The following is a 14,442-nucleotide window of genomic DNA, read 5'->3' on the forward strand; positions in this document are numbered from 1 at the left end:
TGCTTCTCAAAGTCTTTGTGTGGATGCTATTCTAAGAGCATTTGTATGTTATATTTTACTTTTTCTACTAGTTTTAGAATTTAATAGAGTATAGATTAAACCTGCAGCATCTACTCAGAAAGGAAGAAAACCTTCACAGCTGTGATTGTTACACTTTTTAAAAAAGGGCAAAATTAGGAGAAGGATTAAAAGTGAAACCAACATATTTTGCTTCGACATTCTATAAGCATATTACCATTTATTTCACAACAATACAAAACTGGCTCAAAATAGTTACCTTGTACTTTAATCTCTAAATATATGCTACCTTGGAGAAGTAATCAGTTTCATCACAATTACCGTCTTGGGTATAGACTAATTTGAAAGATTGTTCTGGAGAAAAGAGGTATGTCTTATTCCTGCAAATATATAGTTTTGCTCTTCTTTATATTTTCTCCCAGGTTTACATATTAATAAAGGCTAGCTTTTTCTGAGTGCTTACTACCTGCCAGGCACTGTTTTAAGTGCTTGCATAGATGGAAGTGTGAGATCCTTGCAACACCTCTTCCAGGTAGGTCCTGTTGTGGCCATTGTACAGATGAGGCAACAGAGACTCCATGCAACTGAGTAACTTGTCTGGAGTCAGTTAGTCCCTAGCTTTGTGCAGGTGTACACCAGGGTAGTACAGCTTGAGAGACCACGTTCCTGGTGGCTGTACCCCCTACCCAGAACTTCCTTGCTTCTAAAGCAGAGTCCTTGATTAGTTAATTTAAAACCAAAGGTGATACTTTTAATTGGGTGTTATGAGGTTTCATTAATATTTTGCTCCAAGTCTCACAAGGGAAAAAACCTCACTGAACATTCATGGAATACTAAAGGTCATTGTTAAATCATGTGTTCATCAGGCTGCTTCACTTTACTGAAATGAAAACTGTGTGGGAACATGAATCTTCATGTGAAATGGGTCTTTGGTAAACAATCTGATAGCTTAACAGACAGCATATGGAAGAGGAAGAGAAAGAATAGATCGTGCAAAGCAATGGGGCTAATCTGGTGTCTAGGGATTCTTGGGCCCCAGGCTGGTGTTTGGCAGTTGGGGTGCCCAGGCAGACCCCTATTTCAGGACACCTTTGTGAGAGAGTAACAGGATTTGTACAGGTACGTAGGGGGCAGTTTTATATTTGATCCTAAATTTCTAAAAATGTTCTGCTTCACCATATTTGGGGGATTAATAGGATTTTGAGGCCAGAAAATAGAGAGGATTACGAGAATGGAGGTGGGGTGAGGAGTGCAAAACTCCCCACCAATGTATCTGATTTTATTATGTGGGCAACTTCTTAGCAAATTTCTTTGTACCGGGCTGTTGCATACAGGTAAGATAGATGGGAAACATTTTAGAAAAATGATTTAAATATTTACGGATGTATTGGCTTTGTACAGTATGTCCTGGGTATAGATGTAATACATGCTATTTCTGGGGAACATTATTTTGTTCTTAGTTTCTTGGGCCTGTAACACCAGCTAGCCCAGAATATGTCGAGATCTGTTTAGAGTATAAATTAAAGGCTGAAGAGCAATTAAAAGGCTTTGTTGTGAAATTCCCATTGTGCTTAGCAGTAATGAACCTGATTAATATCCACAAGGACGCAGGTTCAATCCTTGGCCTTGCTCAGGGGGTTAAGGATCCAGGGTTGCCCTGAGCTGTGATGTAGATTGCAGGTGCCTCGGATCCACCATTGCTATGGCTGTGGGGTAGGCTGGCAGAACTTTCATATGCCACAGGTGCGACCCTAAAAAGGCAAAACAAAACAAACAAACAAACAAACTTCGTTGAGCATTTGACCATGTAAATGTGTTCCTGATAAATAGTGGTGTGCTTAAACTTCGTATATAAAATCAGAAGGAAGCTCACTGAAGTAATGCAATAAAAAGTGAATCAAGAGCTGTGGTTTATACAAACTTAGAGGAGAAGATAATAGTCATGCAATTTACAATATGTTTTATACTGTAGTATTCCTTTAAATAATGGAGGCTGAGAGGGAATCAAATGGCTAATATATTTCTGTGTTCATTTCTAACACCTGTGTCTGAGGTCATAGGATACAAGGTTTGGGGGGAAAAAAACTTTAAGCTGCCAAAGAAACACAATTGCCTTCTTTCTGCATTCATAATGCATCCTAATGAGTAACGTTAACATGAAATTTAATTTTATTTCTCTGAATTTTGGTGGGCATGATGCCTGAAATGTTCGCCTTGCTGCTACAATCGGCAGAGCAGGGGTAAATTGGTGGTGGAAAAATTCACAATGCATTTAACTAGAAAATAGTTTAAGAAGCTGAAACCTCGTAAATAATTAAGAATGTTAATTTCATCAGCTGCAGCATTTCATTTAAAGTGCTTCAGATTGAGCCCCTTTGGTAGTGTCCCTGCAGCCTGTTTTTGCACATTGAAAACAATGGGAGTTCCCACTGTGGCAAGCTGGTTAAGGACCTAGTGTTGCAACAGCAATGGTGTAGGTCGCCCACAGCTATGGCTCTACTTGATCCCTGGCCTGGGAACCTCCATATGCCCTGGGCGCAGCCAAAAAGCTCCAAAACAATTGTTGAACTTACAAGACTGATGTGAGAATAGGCTATATCTGTAAAATCGTAGAACAAACCTCAGTTTTAAGTGGTTTTCATAGCTTACATTTTTAAGAAAAGCCATGAAAATTTTAATTGTCCAGTGTTTAAATTACAAAATGTTAACTCACTTCCTTAAGAATAATCCTAAAATATTTAAAAAGAAACTAGTAAGCTTAAATACATGTGGAAATATGCACAAATCATCAGGAGTACAACTGAAGACGTTTTTACGAAGTAAACACACACCTTTAAGACCAACATCCTACAGAAGACTTGACTGGTACTCCTCAGAGCTGTCAAGGTCCTCAAAAAACAAGAAAAGTCCCAGAAATTGTCACAGCCAAGAGGAGTCTGAGACAACAAGTAAATGCAATGCCGTATCCTGAATTGGATAAAGACCTTAGGCAAAAACTGAGGCTAAACCGAACAACCTATGACCTTTAGATAATAATAATGTGACAATATTGGTTTATTAATTATAACAGATGTACTGTATTAATATAAAGTGTTAATAGTGGGGAAACTGAATATGGGGTACATCAGTTCTCTGCATTATCTTTTCAATTTTCCTACACATATAAAACGGTTCTGAAAAATAAAATCCATTTAAAAAACTAAAGTAGCCTTGGGAGTTCCTGCTGTGGTGCAGTGGGTTAAGGACCTGGCGTTGCTGCAGCTTTGGCTTAGGGTGCAGCTACAGTTCAGATTTGATCCCTGGCCTGGGAACTTCCATATACCACAGGTGTGGCAGAAAAGAAAATTAAAAAATAGCCTTGCAGAATGGTGAGGAAAGGACTGAATTTCCTGTATGTGGTAGGGGAACAATTGCTATCTATGTGGAAAGAACAAAAATTGGATCCTAATGTCACACCACACACAAAAGTCAATTCCAAGTGAATAACAGACACATGTGAAAAATGAAACAATAATGCTTTTAGAAAATAATAGAGATATCTTCATGACTTCATAATAGGGACTATCCTAAGACCAAAAAACCCCACTTATCACAAAGGCAAAGACTGATAAATTTGATTACATCAAAACGAAGAGGTTATGTTCATCCAAAGATGAACACTATTCAATTAAATGGGAAGCCAAGAGTTGTCATTTATAAAACCAAAACTGGGATCATCTATAGATTATTTTTAAAAAGAAGAAGATGGGGGTGGGGGAGAAGAATGCCTAGGAGAAAAATGGGCAGTAGATGTGAACAGGAAATCCAGGCGGCCTCTAAACATATGAAAAGATGCCAAATTTCATTAGTAATCAGGAGAATGTAAATTCATGGACTAAGATACAACTACACAGGCACTAGATTGGCAAAAATTTTAGTCTAACACTTGCAAGAGTTGGGGAGGACACAATATCTGGGTACTCTTGAACGTGGCTGAATTTTAGTAGAGAACAAAATGTGGAATTATCCTGCAGAGATGACTATCTGCATTACTACAAACTTGGATTTATTTAGCAGGTTGCTGCAGATCAGGTTCCCAGGGAAACAGATACTGAGATGCTGAGATTCAGGTCCAAGTGATGAAAAACTCTAAGGAAAAATGAGTTTGGGCAGAGGGAAAAGTTGAAATGAGATACAGTTACAACAGAGACCCTAACCAATCCCATAGGGAACTCTGGAGCTGAAGACGCCTTTCAAAAATGTCCCAAATCCCCCAAAGGGACTGGGCCTCTGTACCTCCATGTTAAGCAGTCGCTGGAGGTGGACAGTCCATGGGGAGGGGTCAGAACCTCAGGCAAAGCATCTTTCTTTGGCCAAGGGCAGTCCTGAAGAGTGATGAAGCTGGGAGCTGTCAACAGTCAACACTACCAGCAACAGAAGATACATGAGCCTTGGTCCTGAGGGTCCGCTATAGTTGGCAGCTAGTCTTGAGGCTGCAACTGATACTCATCATCTCTGTCCTTATCCTCTGCTGGCATCTCTTCTGGCCCAGGAGGCTTATTTGATGGAGCAAACTTGACGTCCCCTCTTGAGGGGTCTGAGTGCATCCTAACCATGGCCTTCATTGGCTGTCATTCTGTATTTCTCCCCTTACATCACAATTGGAGAGAGGCATCCCAAGAGACACCACAGTGGTTCACCTGGCTGTCAGTGTACCTCTCCCCGTCCTCACAGGGAAGGAGCAATCCCTCCCCCCGTGATGGTCACGGTCAAGTACTCTTTACAGAATGTTACTTTCCTTGCCTGCTGGTCTCTTGGCAAAAGGAGCTTGAAGTGACTTGGAGGCAGCCATGCTTTAAGTTCGTGGACACAGGGTTCCCTTTGTGGTGCGGCGGAAACAAATCTGACTAGGAACCATGAGGTTGCAGGTTCGATCCCTGGCCTCGCTCAGTGGGTTAAGGATCCGGTGTTGCCGTGAGCTCTGGTGCAGGTCGTAGATGCGTCTCGGATCTGATGTTGCTGTGGCTGTGGTGTAGGCCAGCAACTGTAGCTCCAATTGGACCCCTAGCCTGGGAATCTCCACATGCTGCTGTTGCGGCCCTAAAAAGCAAAAAAAAAGTTTATGGACAATCTTGCTGTGTCCCTTGGTGGAAGCATTCCGCCTAGAATCGTGAATATAGGAAGCACACATTTCTTAAGTCTGTTGGTTACTGGAAGTGATGGTAACCTGGTCCACTCCTACATTCAAACCCTGGTTCCCAGGCCCACGTGTTCTGTGCACTGGTGACACAGTACCATATGATGGTCATTGATTTCAGGTGTATTTCATGTCTCAAGGAGCATCTATTCAAAGCCTCCAAGATGGCTTTGATTTTGGCTCAGTTATGTCTTCAAAGAGACATCCCACTGTTCTGTCAGGCCAGCTTCTTCTGAGTGATGCAGTAAGTGAAACAATAAGTTGATTTCATGGTCATATGCCCACTGCTGCTCCTTCCATGAAGAAAAGAGACTTAATGTTATATGGAGTTCCATGTCACTGATGGAGCACTGGTCCTTCATGGTGCAGCTTAGGTTGTGTGGGTGCCAAAGGGAAGCCTGTACTTGGAGCAATGATCAGAGTCAGGAGTCACTGCCCCTCTCAGGGCAGAAGGTGTACAACATTATCTATTTGCCTTCAAGTGACCAGTTGATGTCCTTGATTGGTCGCCATACTGGGGGCTGCTTGGTGTTAGCCTTTGTTATTGGTAGAATGAACATTCAGCAGTGGCAGCAATTGGCTCAGCCTTAGCGAATGGTAGCCTGTGCTCTTGGGCCCATCCATAGCCTTCTCCCTAGCACCATGGCTATTCCATTCATGAGCTCATGGAATCGCCACTGGGAGATTGATGACAGATTCTGGCTGATGTGAATGGGTTGTGGTGTTGTGTGCATGTCTCTTCCTTGGTGGATTGGCCCTTGTGGGAGTTAACTTGCAATACAAGGAACTCCATGTTTCATGGCCACTATCATTGCATCATCCACATCCCTCTTCCCTAGGCCTCCTTACCCTGATAGTTTTCATTATTTAAAAAAAAAACACACCCCCAAACTTATTACTACAATTTAGTTATAGCTCATGACTTTGTGAGTTGTCTGGGCTCACTGGGCTGTCTCCTGTGCTGCTGTTATGTGGAATCTTTACTCAGTTACAGTCAGATGGGGCTGGGCTGGATGTCTGGGTGGATCAGTGCCCCATCCATGTGGCACCTCCATCCAGCAAGATGGCCAGAACTTCTTACATGTTGTCTTAAGGGTCAAAGAGGAAAGACGTGGAAGCTCCTTGGCCTTCTTAATGACTGGATTCCAAAGTCCCAGAATATCACCTCCTTGCATTCTGTTAATCAAAGCAGTCACAGGCCCCAGCCCCGATCAATGGACAAAGCCTTGGTCTCAGATGGAAGGAGCGGTTGGTGCATGCAGGGAGGGGCAGAATTATTTAGGGTTGTCCTTGAAGAATAGCTGGCGCTGTCCACCCTCTGGCCACAATTCACATTCGTCCCTCATACAAAATACAACTCATTCCTTTTCCCGAAGACCACTGGTCTCATTCCATAATGGCATCAACTTGAATCCAGGACCTCATCATCTAAATCAGGTGTAGGCACTGGCGATCTTCTCGTGTGTTTCCTTGGATGGAGCTCCCTACGATGGTTCTTGCTCTAAAGGACTGTATGTTAAAGAGAGAAGGTACTTGCTCAACCTTACCCAACAATGATGAGGCAGGAGCAGGGAAACTGGAAGAGCCACAAAGGGGAAAACAGTAGGCACACTTGAACTTGAAAGGCTGTCATGATTCATAGTGCTACCAGAATGGATATATTTATATGTATGACTGACTCGCTTTGCTGTACACCTGAAACTAATACAGTGTGGTAAGTCAACTATACTCCAATAAAATTAAAAAAAAAAAATCCAGCAGGGCACACATTCCCAGTCCTTCATTGCAGACCTGTCCTGATCTGTGGAATTAGCTCTCAAGCCTTTTGGCTCTGCCCTGAGTCATCCTTCCTTTCCTGTAATAAATGGCCTCTCCTTGAAGCTAAGCAGCTTTCTTAGTCTGCTTCCTGCCTATAGAAGTTCGAGGGTGCTGAGACCTCTTCTCAACAGGAACTGCCTCTATTCCCTTCAGTCCAAATGGATTCCGTTCCATTAAAACACTGTGCATTTTGTTTGTATCTGCTCCATTGGGTGGTAGCTGTAGTTACACTTCTTGTGGAAACTGGCCTGTGAGCTTCCTCTAGGACAGTTTCCTTGAGATTCTTAGAAACCCTGTTGTCTAGGTGAGAGGCTGTGGGAGGCACGCCCTGAGGATTCTTAGAAGTCTCTTTGTTCAGCTGAAAGGCTTTATGACACTCATCTAAAATCTTCCTGAGGAGTTCCCGTCGTGGCGCAGTGGTTAACGAATCCGACTAGGAACCATGAGGTTGCGGGTTCGGTCCCTGCCCTTGCTCAGTGGGTTAACGATCCGGCGTTGCCATGAGCTGTGGTGTAGGTTGCAGACTCGGCTCGGATCCCGCGTTGCTGTGGCCCTGGCGTAGGCCGATGGCTACAGCTCCGATTAGACCCCTAGCCTGGGAACCTCCATATGCCACAGGAGCAGCCCAAGAAAGAGCAAAAAGACAAAAATAAAATAAAATAAAATAAAATAAAATAAAATCTTCCTGAGGTTTCCACAAAGTGTCTCACGGTCCCACCCTTAATGCGAACTTGACACTGAAGCATATTTTACTTTCCGTGTCCTGAATTTGATTTTTTCCCTCACCTCTGGGTCCATTCCTTACCTTGAGCGTCTTTGTCATCAGGAGAAATAGCACTGCTTTCAAACCTAGTAAATTCTGGTTGCTTTGTATTTCTCTAAATCTGCTCAAAAAATATATACTTCCTTTTTTTCCCTCCCTGTGCACTTTTCATAGGCAGCTACAACAAAAACAAAACAGAAACAGTTGGCGCTTTCAACACTCTGCCTATAAATATCCTCAGCCAGACCCGCGAGTTCCTTACGTACCTTTTCTGTTTCCTGCCTGACTGCAGGTGACAGTTTCACCACTGAATGTGTCATGCGTGTGTTTGCACATCTTGTTATGACATAATAATGCTCAGGTCCCCATTCCCTGCAGTTTCCAGTAGCAATTTCATTGCCGTCTTTCAAGCCTCTTGAAGGAACTCCATCTTGGTCCCCAAGCTAATGCCACATGTTTTAGTGTTTTGTCAAGGCAGACACTGTCTTCAGGTACCAAGTTCTGTTTAAGGTGTCTCTTGTTGCATAATGAACCACTATAAAACTCGGTGGCTTAAGATGGCCCTTTAATCATCTCTCTTGACTCCATGCACTCAGCTAGGCAATGCTGTGATTGACTTCAGGGCCTCGTGCAGTTGCAGTGAGACTGGGGCTGTGGAACAGATGCCTGGCCCCTCTGTGCGCCTCCTCGGGGGCAGCTCTCTCCACCTGACATCTCGTCCTTCAGGGCCTCTCTCTGCAGCAGGGCAGCCTGGTTTTCTTTAAATGGCAGTTTAGGGAGGTCCCGTTGTGGCTCAGTGGAAATGAACCTGACTAGTATCCATGAGGACACATGTTCAATCTCTGGCCTCGCTCAGTGGGTTAAGTATCCATTGTTGCCGTGAGCTGTGGTGTAGGTCACAGATGCTGCTGGGATCCCATGTTGCTGTGGCTGTGGCTTAGGCTGGCAGCTGGAGCTCAGATTCAGTCCCTGGCCTGGCAACCTCCATATGCTGAGGGGTGGCCCTGAAAAAAAATAATAATAAAAGACAAAAAAGAAAAGGCAGTTCAGGGCTTTGAGAAAGAGAGAGAATGGAAGATGCTAGGCTTTCTTAATGGTTAATGGGCACAGAAGGCTCAAAGTGTCACTCCCCCTGCATTGTATTGGCCAAAGTAGTCATAGGCTGTGCCCAGATCCACAAGTTCCACCTGTTTGTGAGCATAGAGAACAGGTGTATTAGGGAGCTGCTGAATTATTGGAGGGTCTTCTTTGAGGATTTGTTCCTACATCAAACTTCTAATCTTTTACCTTTGCAGCCCCAGACTAACCAGCCAAGCCACCCAGCACTGTCTGTATTCTCACCTTGGGCTGCTTCTCTCTGTACACGAGGGACCACTGAGGCTCTGCCCACTGAAAGGCTTTGTCTTCACTGCTGCCCCTCAGGGTCTTAGAATCGCTCGATGATGTTGTGGTCAGGCACCCTCTTACCTTGGTCCTGTGAGGCAGCTTCCTGTGGCTGAGGGTAATTCCAGAGGATGGGCTCAGCCGTGGGAGGATGGCGCCAGTACTCTTAGCAACAGCCTTGGACGTGAAGGGGGCCGTGGGAGGAGGGGGCACAGTGTCCGTGTCCAAGTCCAGGGTTTGTTTGTTTTCTTTCTCTTATTTTCCCTGTTATATTATTTATTATTCCTTGTCTTCCTTGTCATTTCTGTTTTTGTTCTTTTTATTTTCTTTTCTTTTAGTTACATGCTAACATGTATATTGTTATTTCAAAAAATAATGAAATCAGTGTTTTTTAAAAAATAATGAAATACTTAACATAAAGAGAAGTGTTCTTATTTTCATTATTTTGCAGATAATCTGTAATTATGCTTTGCTTTTTTTTTTTTTTTTTTGTCTTCTTGCCATTTCTTGGGCTGCTCCCGTGGCATATGGAGGTTCCAGGCTAGGGGTCGAATCGGAGCTGTAGCCGCTGGCCTACGCCAGAGCCACAGCAATGTGGGATCCGAGCCGTGTCTGCAACCTACACCACAGCTCACGGCAACGCTGGATCATTAACCCACTGAGCAAGGCCAGGGATCAAACCCGCAACCTCATGGTTCCTACTTGGATTCGTTAACCACTGAGCCACGACAGGAACTCCTGGTTTGCTTTTTGACTTAAAGGTTATATAGGAGAGGCTAAAATATCTTTTCAAGTGGTTTTTATTTTCAAAATTAATTTTATGGAAGTTCCTGCTGTGGCACAGTAGGTTAAGAAGCTGACTGCAGCAGCTAGGTTCGCTGCAGAGGTGCAGTCCAATCCTTGGTCCAGCACAGTGGGTTAAAGGATCCAGTGTTGCCACAGTTGTGGCTTGGATTCAATCCCTGGCCTAGGACTTCCACATACTGTGGGTATAGCCATAAAACAGATAAGATTGATATTATTAATTTATGGTTCTAGCACTGTGGTCAGAGGACATGGCCAATATAGCCTCTCCTTTTGTAATTTATTACAGTTTTCTTTGTATCCAATTAAAGGTTTTGTTTCTCTTTTCCTCATATATGCTAAGGAAGATATAAAATAGCTAAATGTAATTAAATCTAACACATTCGTGTGTGAAGAAATATATGGTATGCAGTACATACAAAGGCAGTCAGAGTACATATGTTTTCCGTCATTATAGTTCCAAAGTTTTTGAAATGGATTTGAGAACAGGGTGAAATGACTATCTTAATCTCATCAAGTCCTTGTATAATGATCGGGGAAAAGCAACCAGGTAATAAAATCCTGTGTTGTTGTTGTTTTTCTGAGATGGTAACTGTTCACCAATAGATTTGAAAATAATTTCTAAGTAGATATTTAATGCTGTAAAAATCAAGCAACGGAATTCTTTTCATAATAAGCATGAGGGGTTCCAAGGCAGCATTAGATTCTGATTGGCTGAGTCAGAATCAAATACGGTAGCTCCCAAGGTTTGTTTTCTTAAATCTGAAGCTCAAGTACATTCACTTCGGTTTTTGACCTCAATAAAATAAGTAGCCTTGAGGAAAATCGTACAGCATATTGATTGTGTTGGTTTTTGTCAGAAAGGAGATAAAGTGGATGGAGGACAAGAAGTACTTCATTGCAGTGATTCCTGATTAAATGTTCAGTGTTTTAAAGCTCAGAATTTTTGAATTTTGTACTCTGTTTAATTATTTTCTTATAATTTATAAATTACACCTTTCAATTAAAATCTTGTCCTTCCTCCTTGACTCTATTATCGCTAAAATTCCTTTTTTTTGGGGGGGGGAGAGTTTTGTGTGCCAAATTACCAGTGATGAAAACTATGTGACTGTTTCATTTTCTGTTTCAAAGAACTATTCCAAGTTTCTGAAATTAAGTAACATGAAATTACCTATCATATATAGAATGTCGCCACCTGGGTATTTTTTAAAAAAATAGAATATATTCCATTCGGATTGTGAGTAGTTTTCCTTAAAGATTTGCCATATTCAATTCTATTTGTGGCAATTTCAAGTAGGTTATATACTATCTTTTCTTTAAAAACATCCTTAACAAACCTAGATTGGGCATAGTTTGAGAGTAAAGATTTATTGTAAATGTAACTATAGAGCAGAGTTAAGGCTGAAGGCAATAACTTATTCTGGCTATTTCATAGAATCACGTGAAAAGTTCATAGAATATGTTATTTCATATAATTGCACAATATATGGTCTTTTGTGGTGGGCTTTTTTCAATTAGTGTAAGTTTTAAAACTTCAACCATGTTATAGCAAATGTCAGTACCTGTTTCTTTTTTCTTTCTTTTTTTTGGTCTTTTTGTCTTTTTGCCATTTCTTGGGCTGCTCCTGCAGCATATGGAGGTTCCCAGGCTAGGGGTCAAATTGGAGCCGTGGCCACCAGCCTACACCAGAGCCACAGCAACGCCGGAATCCGAGCCGCATCTGCGACCTACACCATAGCTCACAGCAATGCCGGATCCTTAACCCACTGAGCGAGGCCAGGGATCAAACCCGCAACCTCATGGTTCCTAGTTGGATTCGTTAACCACTGAGCCACAACGGGAACTCCTGTTTCATTCTTTTTTTACTGCCTAATAATATTCCACTGTTTGTATTTCACACATTTTATTTATCCGTTCATCAGTTGATGGTTATTCAGGTTATTTCTACTTTTTGATTATCTTGAGTAATGCTTCTTTGAACACTAATGTACAAGTTTTTGTGTCGATGTACATTCTTACTTCTCTCGGGTATATACGTAGGTGTGCAAATGCTGGGTCACATAGTCACTTCATGTTTGAACTTTTGAGGAACTGCTAGACTGTGCGTGATTTTTGCATATTTATCTCTTGAGGTCTTGGTACATTTCTTATGGATTTGTATTAGCTCTTTATATAAGACCAATATTAATCTTGCATACTTGCAGAAACTAGTTTATCCTTATAGCTTGCTTGCCTTTCCTTTGCAGTGTTTTGTGTGTGTACGTATATTTTTAATTTTTGAATTGTCCGTTCTGTCCATATTTTATTGTGTAACTTATTTCAGGGTTTCTAAGCTTTAAAAAACCATTCCTCTGTAGAGTTGGATAAAAATTAATATTTTCTTTCTTGTAGTTTTTCTATAATTTGATCTTTAAAAATATTTCGCAACTTCATCTGTTTAGTTTATCTGAGAGAATGGTATGAGATTAAGATCTAAATGGTTTTTCACTCTCAAAGATCTAACCTATTTTACCATCGCCATTTTCCTAATACTTCTTCCTTCTCCCATTGAATTTGTGTACCTCTTTTATCATTTAAAATTTTTTACATGTACTAATGTGCATTTTGTTCAGTGTGTATATTTTTACAGTGGTACCACATGGTTTAAATTGTTTAAGGTTTATAATATGTTCTGTATCTGGACAAAAACAGCCATTTTCCTCTCAACTCTGCGCCTCACATTCAGTTAAACATCCCCAAAAATTCTTAGTGATTCTTATTTTTTTGCAGATGTTTCCCAGATTTTCCCAAAGTCTTGTTATGCTTTGTAAATACTGTTGGAATAGTTATTGCACTTGCTTGAAATGCTCAATTTGCTCTTGAAAGACTTGATGTTTTCATAGGACTGAATTTTGTTATCCAGGAACCTGATATATTCCTCTGGTGAGTGTTTTGAAGTATCTCAGCCAGGTATGGTCCTCACTTACGGAAATCGCATATTGTTTACTCCCTCGCTGGGGCAGACCCAGGTTTTGTGGGGTCTGAAACTTGTGCAGATTTGGAGCCTTTCTTTAAGACAAGGAATATATAATTACAAATATAAAATTAGCGACTGGTTTTTGGAAGGAGCCTATGCAAATGAAGGGCTCTGAGGTGGCCTTAGTTTGACAGCCGGATGACCTCTTCTCACAGGTATGTCTTTGTTGCTTTTGTAGGTGATGCTCATTATTATGTATTTTTAATATGTCCTCTAATGCCTGTAGGAATGCAAGAAGCCATTTACTGATCTTAGGAAATATTTTAAAAACTTTTCTAGTTTTCCATTTTAGAATTTCTATACAGATATTCATACTATATCCAAATAGCAATGGTTTTATATCATCTTCTGTAATATTTTTCTCCCGTATCTTAAACTTCTTGAGGAAAGGGACTGTATTTTGTAGGTAGTTTTTTTTTAAATGTTAGGAGTTCCCTGGTGGCTCAGTGGGTTAAGGACCTGTTTGTCATTGCTGTGGCTGATCCCTAGCCTTGGAACTTGCACATGCCACAGGCATGGTCCCCCACCAAAAAAAAAAAAAAAAGGTTAGTGATGGCTGATAAACAAAGAAGTATATTTCATGCTTCAGATGGAACATAATTTGGCCAGGCTGAAGGATGGAAGTTGCAGTCCTGTAAATTTGCCTTAAAGAGGGAGTTCCCATTGTGGCTGAGTGGGTTAAGAACCCGATTAGTATCCATGATGTGGGTTTGATCCCTGGCCTAGCTCAGTGGGTTAATGATCTGGCATTGCCATGAGCTGTGGTGTAGGTCTGCAGCCTCAGCTCTGATTCAGCCACTAGCCTAGAACTTCCATATGCCTCAAGTGCAGCCCTAAAAAGCAAAAAGAAAAAAGAGAAAAACTGCCTTAAAGACATATTTTATTGGAGCATATAAAAACATACTTTGTATTATAGTCTGAGTTTTTAATACCATTTTTAATGTTGTAAACTCAGGCTATATTTATAGAGAATTTTCTATGGTTATCATTCCAGAAATTATTCGAGAAACTTTGTATTTGGCCTATATTCTTGTGCCAAAAATAGATTGCCAAAATGGGAAGGAGAGCTTCCTAATGGAATAGCCTTGAGATCATAAATCAATAACTAGGTTAAAAAGGTCTCACTGGGGACTTATTCTATTTATTAAAAAAAAGAAAAAATATTGGACAGTTTATTTGGTATTTATCTCCCACTGTTACAGCATTTTATAAGATAAGGAATCAGATTTTCATAGGTCATCTGAAAACTGCACCCTTTAGGAATTTCAGAAGGCAGGTGATTTGTAATATCTGCCTTAACTTTGTAATGTCTTTGAATTCTAATGTAAGATGTCATAAGACAACAGAAAAAAAAAAGAGGACAGTTTAAGTTATTTCTTGGTTAAGTTAACTTCTTTGTGGCTGGGATAAGTTTTAGAAAACTCACAAAATCCTATTGTACCCAATCTAGGAACCTGCAGAGTG

The sequence above is a fragment of the Sus scrofa genome, chromosome 10 (assembly GCF_000003025.6).
Source record: "Sus scrofa isolate TJ Tabasco breed Duroc chromosome 10, Sscrofa11.1, whole genome shotgun sequence".
Classification (NCBI taxonomy): Eukaryota; Metazoa; Chordata; class Mammalia; order Artiodactyla; family Suidae; genus Sus; species Sus scrofa.